Genomic DNA, 6,487 nt, shown 5'->3' with positions numbered 1-6,487 from the left:
TGCCGCTTCCTCCCCATTGGTCCGCCGCTCCGCCGCGCCGGTAGCAACAGGGACAAGTATATCCTGCCGCCTTCTGATTGGCTGCCGCCTCCCGCCGAGCCATAGCAACAGGGGAGCGGGGCGCGCGGCGCCTGAGGGGGCGCGCGGCGGCCGTTGGCGGCTCGTGAGGGGCGCAGCGAGCGGGGCCGCCTTGGCTGAGGGGGCCTCGGGGCTCCGCCGGAGAGGGGGGAAAATAATGCTTCTGGCGCAGGAGGTGGCTACACCCGGTGCTGCTGCCGGTAGGCGAAAGGTACCGCCATCCTCGCCAAGCCGCCTTAAATCCATTTACCAGGCGTTTGTGCTGCGGTGGGCAAGAGCCGCCTCTCCTCTGCGGCCTGTGGTGGAGAGAAAACACGACCCTGTCACGCGCCAGCTCGCCAAACGGCTTTCATGCAGAAGCTGCAGCCCGGTAGCAAAATTCACGCTGGATCGTGATAGATTTTTGTGTGAAATCCCAAATCAGGTACTTTATTTCTCACCCCTAATGATATGACATGGCACTACGGTTACTATGATTTAGCTAGTCAATGGTATGCAATACATGTGGATGAAAGCCAGGGCGGTTACGTTTCCCTGCTATTGAAGTATTGGAGTAAAGAGGAATGATGCCTCTCTTAAAATGAGATCTTTTCAGTTCCTTTCAAATACTTAGTGTGGTTCCTTGTGGGGAAGATGATAAAGATTAGATTAACACTGCTCCACCTGTATAGAAGTTTTAGGTACCTGCCATTCAAAATGACAGAGATTATTTTCTAAGAAGACAACCCATGCTAGGGAATGCAGGTATTTTGGTTTTGGAGATAACTGACCTTTGCTCTACTGTGTTGGCAATACCAGTGTCTTAAGACCTTGTAAGTTTCTTTAATAGTTCAAGAACACAGTTGTTTTGACTTTTTAATTTAAAAAAAAAAAATCCACCAGAATTTCTAAGGAGTGCTAGAACAACAAGTCTCTCTTCCAAACTTAAATCTGAAGAAGGCTTTGCAGCTAAAGCACAATTAAAGCTTTTTCTCTTACACTTCACTTAATGAATTTCATCTCCAAATTTGGCACGGTTGTTCTCTGGAGGACAATTGAATTTTCTAGGTCATTTCCCAGATGAAATAACTTATTACTTTTCTAGAAATTTATGTTAGATGATTCAAAGCTTGATATGTGAAATCCAGCAAATTAAAAGTATTTCTCTTCAAGAGATGTGAAGTCAAGTGGCTGCAGTACAGTATATTCTGGCCCACACTAGCATCTTTGCCCCGTGCCACCTGGGTATCAAATCTGCACAAAACACTTTTGAGGAGCTATTTGCATTTGGACAAGAATTTGCAAGCTCTGCCTGTGGATGATCTCAGAGGACATGGGCACACTGAGTTACAGGTTGCTGGGCAGTTTTTGGAGGTAGGCTGCTGCTTCCCCACCCGTGAGCTGGAGCAGGTGGGATGCACAGCCATGCAGCAGAGCAAGAGACCAAGGGAATCTCTGCTGAGTGCCAGCGATCCTTTGCATTTGGCCTTCTCTGCCTGTGCTGCAGGATGGAGTTAGTCTTTGAAAGGCAGTGCAGTGGAGTTCTTTATATTGTATTCACATTAGGCTAGCATCTGAATTGTTCGGTTTGTGCCTTACCTCATTCTCGTTTCCTAGGTGTGTTTTGCATCCCCGTCATGTTCTGGTTTCCATATCCTGCCATATGTAGGAAGCTCTGGACGTGTTCATGTTGTTCTTCCTTGGAGCTGTAATTAGAAGCACTCCGAGCACGTGGCTGACCTGCCCTGAGCTGAATGTGCTGTACCTGCTGTTGTCATTCCTCCTCCTCAACATGGCATGGCCTATCAAAGGAAGGAGCTTGCCCTAGATAGGAAAAACAAAGCCATTTTGATCTTAAAATGCATATAAGGGCCCAAAGAACAGGACTTATATGTGTTAATGGATCACAGAAAGGGAATGGGAATCTAGGAGCACTTTCAGAAGTTCTGTTACTGAGCTGTCCCTGAGGTGAGGAGACTTTCCCAATAGGCAAGAATCCATATTTTCCAGCACTGCTGCTAGAATCTCTTGTTCTAGATGCCTGGATGCCTCTGTTCTGAAGGCTCAACTTGCTTGGGGCCTCATTTTCAGAGGAAATGAGCACTTAGTGACTCAAGTAGGGCACCCAGAATAAGAGGCCACTTTTGAAAATGTTGGCAAAGGCATTTTGTTTTATCTCTGTGCTTCATTAGTCTTATCCCCAAAGTCTTTCATGTTATGTTTTACAGTGAAAGGTCATTGTTTCAGATCAATCATTTTCAGTGGGATTTAATCCAGTTCTAAGTCAAACTAATCCACTTTGGTAAAGTTTGAAGAGCAGTAAAAATTCATTTGTTAAAACAGATATGGGCTTATTTTTTTAATGTGGCTGCTGATGCTGAGTCCTTAATTGTGTATGCCCGGCATGAAGTACCTTCGAGGTGGTTCCACAAATGCTGGACATCTAAATTCTGATATTATTTGTAGGCTGCAAAGATTCAGCACCTCTGTAAAAAACCCCTGGGATTCAGTGGGATTGGGGTTTTTCTGTTTGTTTCCTTTGGTTTGGTTTTTTTACTTTCCATATTTACTTAACATAGGTTGGGATTTTTTCCTCTTACATGTAGAGCCTTTTTTAAATATGGTGCTCTGCTGACAGCTTCTGATAAGCAGGCTTTTTCATGTTTTCCTGTTTATGCTTGTGAATTCTGGTTAGTTTCCTTTGATTACCTGAATAATCAAAGCACATTCTTCTATCTGGACAGGACTATTGAACACTGTGGTCTGAAGCAGCTCATGAAAGAGTTAAAGCTGCTTCCAATTAGCTACTGTGTTCTTGCCACTTAAAGGAACCCCCACAACTGAGCATGCTTCACAGCCTCCTGTGCATATCCCTGAATCATTCTGGCAAGTGAAAACACTGCCATAATCTTTTATTCAGACATAGCACTTATTCTTCACTGGACTCTGAACTGAGCAAGTGCTTGAAAATAGAACGTTTTGCCAGAGAGTTCTGAGGATTTATCAGCTCATGTCTGCACAGGATTTTGAACGTGCAACTGTGTGTGAATGCTGAGTGGCATTAAACATGCAGCAGTGATCCCAAACAGGTCTCAGTGCACAGACCTAACCTTTCCCATGGGGGAGCAAGAGCTCTGCAGGTTTTGTACAAATCACTGCCCTTTGTTTTAAGATCTTCCCATGTTGGTGAATAGATCTACAATGTACTTCAGCACAGTTCATGGCATGAGCCCTGCTGCTGGGAGCAGCGCTTGGGCAGTGTAGTCTTTCTCCCTTCATTCTAGGTTGTACCTTTGAGTTATGAGAATGTGAGAATGATTCAAGATTAATATGAAATTGAAATATGACAAATAGTAGAATATTTTCACACACACACGGTGACAGCCTAGAGGGTTCTGTTGCTCGTTAAACTGTGGTGTATCATTGAAATTATAGTCCCTTGTGGTTTGGGGAAGAATCATCACACTTCAGCTACACCCACTCCTATCTCGTGCTCTGATCTTGTCATTGGTTACAACACCTTTCCTCCCTGATGCTCACTGATCTCACTTGACTGGGGGGTGTGCTGCCAGGATCCTAGCGATAACAATTATAGATAGTCCTGAGCCCGTGAAACAATCTGTCCTTACAGCACTATCTGAACATCATGCCCCATGTAAAGTGCCAGTCACAGTGTTTCCAAGATGAGATGCCCACAAATTCTCTCTCTCTCTCTGCCGTATGGATCTCTACTTCCTTTGCTCTGATGGGAGTTAACCTCCCCCATCAATTGGTAGTTGCTTCTGTTCTCTCTCTGTTTTTCAGTGTCTTGTCCCCAAGACTTTTCTCATTTAACAGTTCCCTAAATAAAACATTTCCTTGCTGTAGAAAGGGAAGATCGTTTGCTCCAGGGATGAGGAGGATGTTAGTGGCAGGGACTTGGTAGTGCCACTGCTTTAGTTCCGTGAGTCCGAGGAAGAGCGCTGCAAAAGGTGCCTGCTCCCTCACTGCTGCCAGGACAACCAAAGGAGGAGGCTTTCCACCATGGGGAAAGGCTGGGAAAGGCATGGGGTGGTTTCCTTGTCATGTTTCCCCTTCACCTTGTAGCTCTCTTCCCTCAGCTAAACATCAGCACTGGGGGGACGCCCTCTGAGACTGCTTTGGTGTCCCCGGTGCCCCTGTGTGGAGCCGAGCAGTGAACTAGAACGGCATTTCAGCAGGGAGCTATTTGTGGAACATCGGGGCTGTCCAATAATCAGATACGCCTGTGGAGCAGAGCCACTGCCTTAGGTCATGGTGCAATTTTCAGTACCATAAGTTTCTCCATCTACAAATTCTTGCTGGGTGTGGTCACCGTGCCAACAACTCTCGGTCCTGCCTCATGAGAGCAGCATTTCTGAGCTCCTGCCCGGGCTTTGCTGGGAATCGCGGAGCTCCGTAGTGCCATGAGTGATGCCTGGCATCCGAGTCCTCAGCGGAACCACCGGGTTCGGCAGTGTTTGTACCCCATGCAGCACCCTGGTGAAAGCCCTGCCAACATTTCCATTTCCTTGCCATCTTTATTTTTAAGACGTTGTAACTCAGCTTATAAATATTGTAGCAGATTAAAAGTCATTGCCTGAGCTCTAATTTGTTTTTATTTGTACCTCTATAGATCCGTGGCGCCGCTATTATGGCTGAAGATCCAGACACTGCACACGCAGGAGAATATAGGTACTCTCCCACAGACCTTCTGTGAGTGAAATGCAGCCTCTTCACTTTCTGTAGGTTACAGTCAGACTGTGGAAGTGCTGCATACAAGGTTGCCTTATTTTAGTACCTTTCCTTGCAACTGTTGCATTTGTATCTGGTTTTAGAGCAATGAGGTTACCTACCACCCCATGGGTTCAAGGTTAAGAAATTTTAAGCTGCTTTAAACTGAGAAATAGCCATTATATAGAAGCTTCAATTAAGAAACCCAGAAGCATTTAATGAGATTTTTGTGTGTGTGTGTAGATATATGCTTATATATTTGGCAGATTAATGCAGATTGTCTGGTTCAGTGGGTGAATAACTGGTTTTAAAAATACTTCATAATCTGTTTCCCTCGGGAGTCTGAAACTGCTGTACGAGACTAGAGAGCTTTTGGGAGACCCTGCGGATTCTCAGGGCTGCGGGAGCCCTTTGCAGAATGACTAATCTGGGCTGAGGAGTGACTGTAACTGCGGGGTTTCCAAACCGGGGAAGGGTATTGGGCACTTTGGGTTGGCCCATCTCTCACTGCTCTTGCATAAGTGTTACATACATCAAAATCTATATTTTCACATTGAATCATACCTTTTCAAGAGCATGTTCCTGCTGTCCATATATAAAACTTTATCCTTAGGTAAAATGTAACGTGCTACCGATGACTGATACTTGGGATCCATTCTGTTTGGGTTTTACCTGTCACTGCCTTCTCTGAGAAGCAGTGGAAGTGAAATGCTGTTAGGAAGGGAGGCAGGGAGCAGCTTGCCGGTCCGTACCTCCGACTGTGCGCCTCTCAGTGCTGCAGAGCTGCTTCCTGAATGTTCTGGCAATCGCTTTAGAACTCACTACATGTAATTTTTTTATCTTTCATGCTTTATTACATATAATTACCATTTATTCTCATTTGTCATAATATTTATTTATGTCCTTAAAAAAAATCAGCAATATTCATCTAGTCCCTCTTAAAACTAACTGCACCATTTATTCTAAATGACATTAGGGTTTAACGCAACGGTAAGAGTTGAGGCTAAAATCTTTCAGCTGACACACTGGACTGGGTTTACTGGGTTTCAGCAGCGCAGGAGTACTGGGGATGGTGGGAGAGCAGTGCCATGGGCGAGACCAGCCCGGTGGTGCATGCTAACCTGCTTTGTGCCCTCTTCTTTTTGGGTGGGGAGAGAGGGGAGCTGCAGTCGGGATGGGTGCTGCGGCGAGGGGCTCTGGGGCTGAGCTGCGGCTGGGCCGCCCGGCAGCCCCCCCGGCGGCACAGCGAGGTATGTGAGCGCTGGCTGGGGAAGTTAATCCGCGATGGAGGGTAGGCCCCCGGCGGCACAGCGAGGTGTGTGAGCGCTGGCTGGGGAAGTTAATCCGTGCCGGAGGGTAAGAGCTGGGGGCTGGCAGCCCCGCAGCCGCCGCGTCTGTGTCACTCCTGCGGCGCTTCGCCCCCGAGGTGGTTTTTATGTAAAGCTGGTACTCTGTGCACGCGTGAAAGGGGAGCTCGGCTCTTGCAAGTTAAAACATGTAGTAAAATGGCTAGTTGCATCTCCGTGCCGGCACCCCTCACCCGGGGCAGTAAATGCTGCAGGGCCGGGGAGGCTGCGGTGGCACAAAGCGGCCACGGACAGGCGGAGGCGGCGGCCCCGCTCCGCCGGTTTCCCCGGGCGAGGCGCTTCGGGGGCGGGGGGGGGGCGGCGGGGGGGGCGGCGGGCCCGGGCACGGAGGG

This window comes from Calidris pugnax, unplaced genomic scaffold (assembly GCF_001431845.1).
Source record: "Calidris pugnax isolate Ruff unplaced genomic scaffold, ASM143184v1 scaffold32, whole genome shotgun sequence".
Taxonomy (NCBI): Eukaryota; Metazoa; Chordata; class Aves; order Charadriiformes; family Scolopacidae; genus Calidris; species Calidris pugnax.
Note: the sequence above shows the minus strand (reverse complement) of the source record.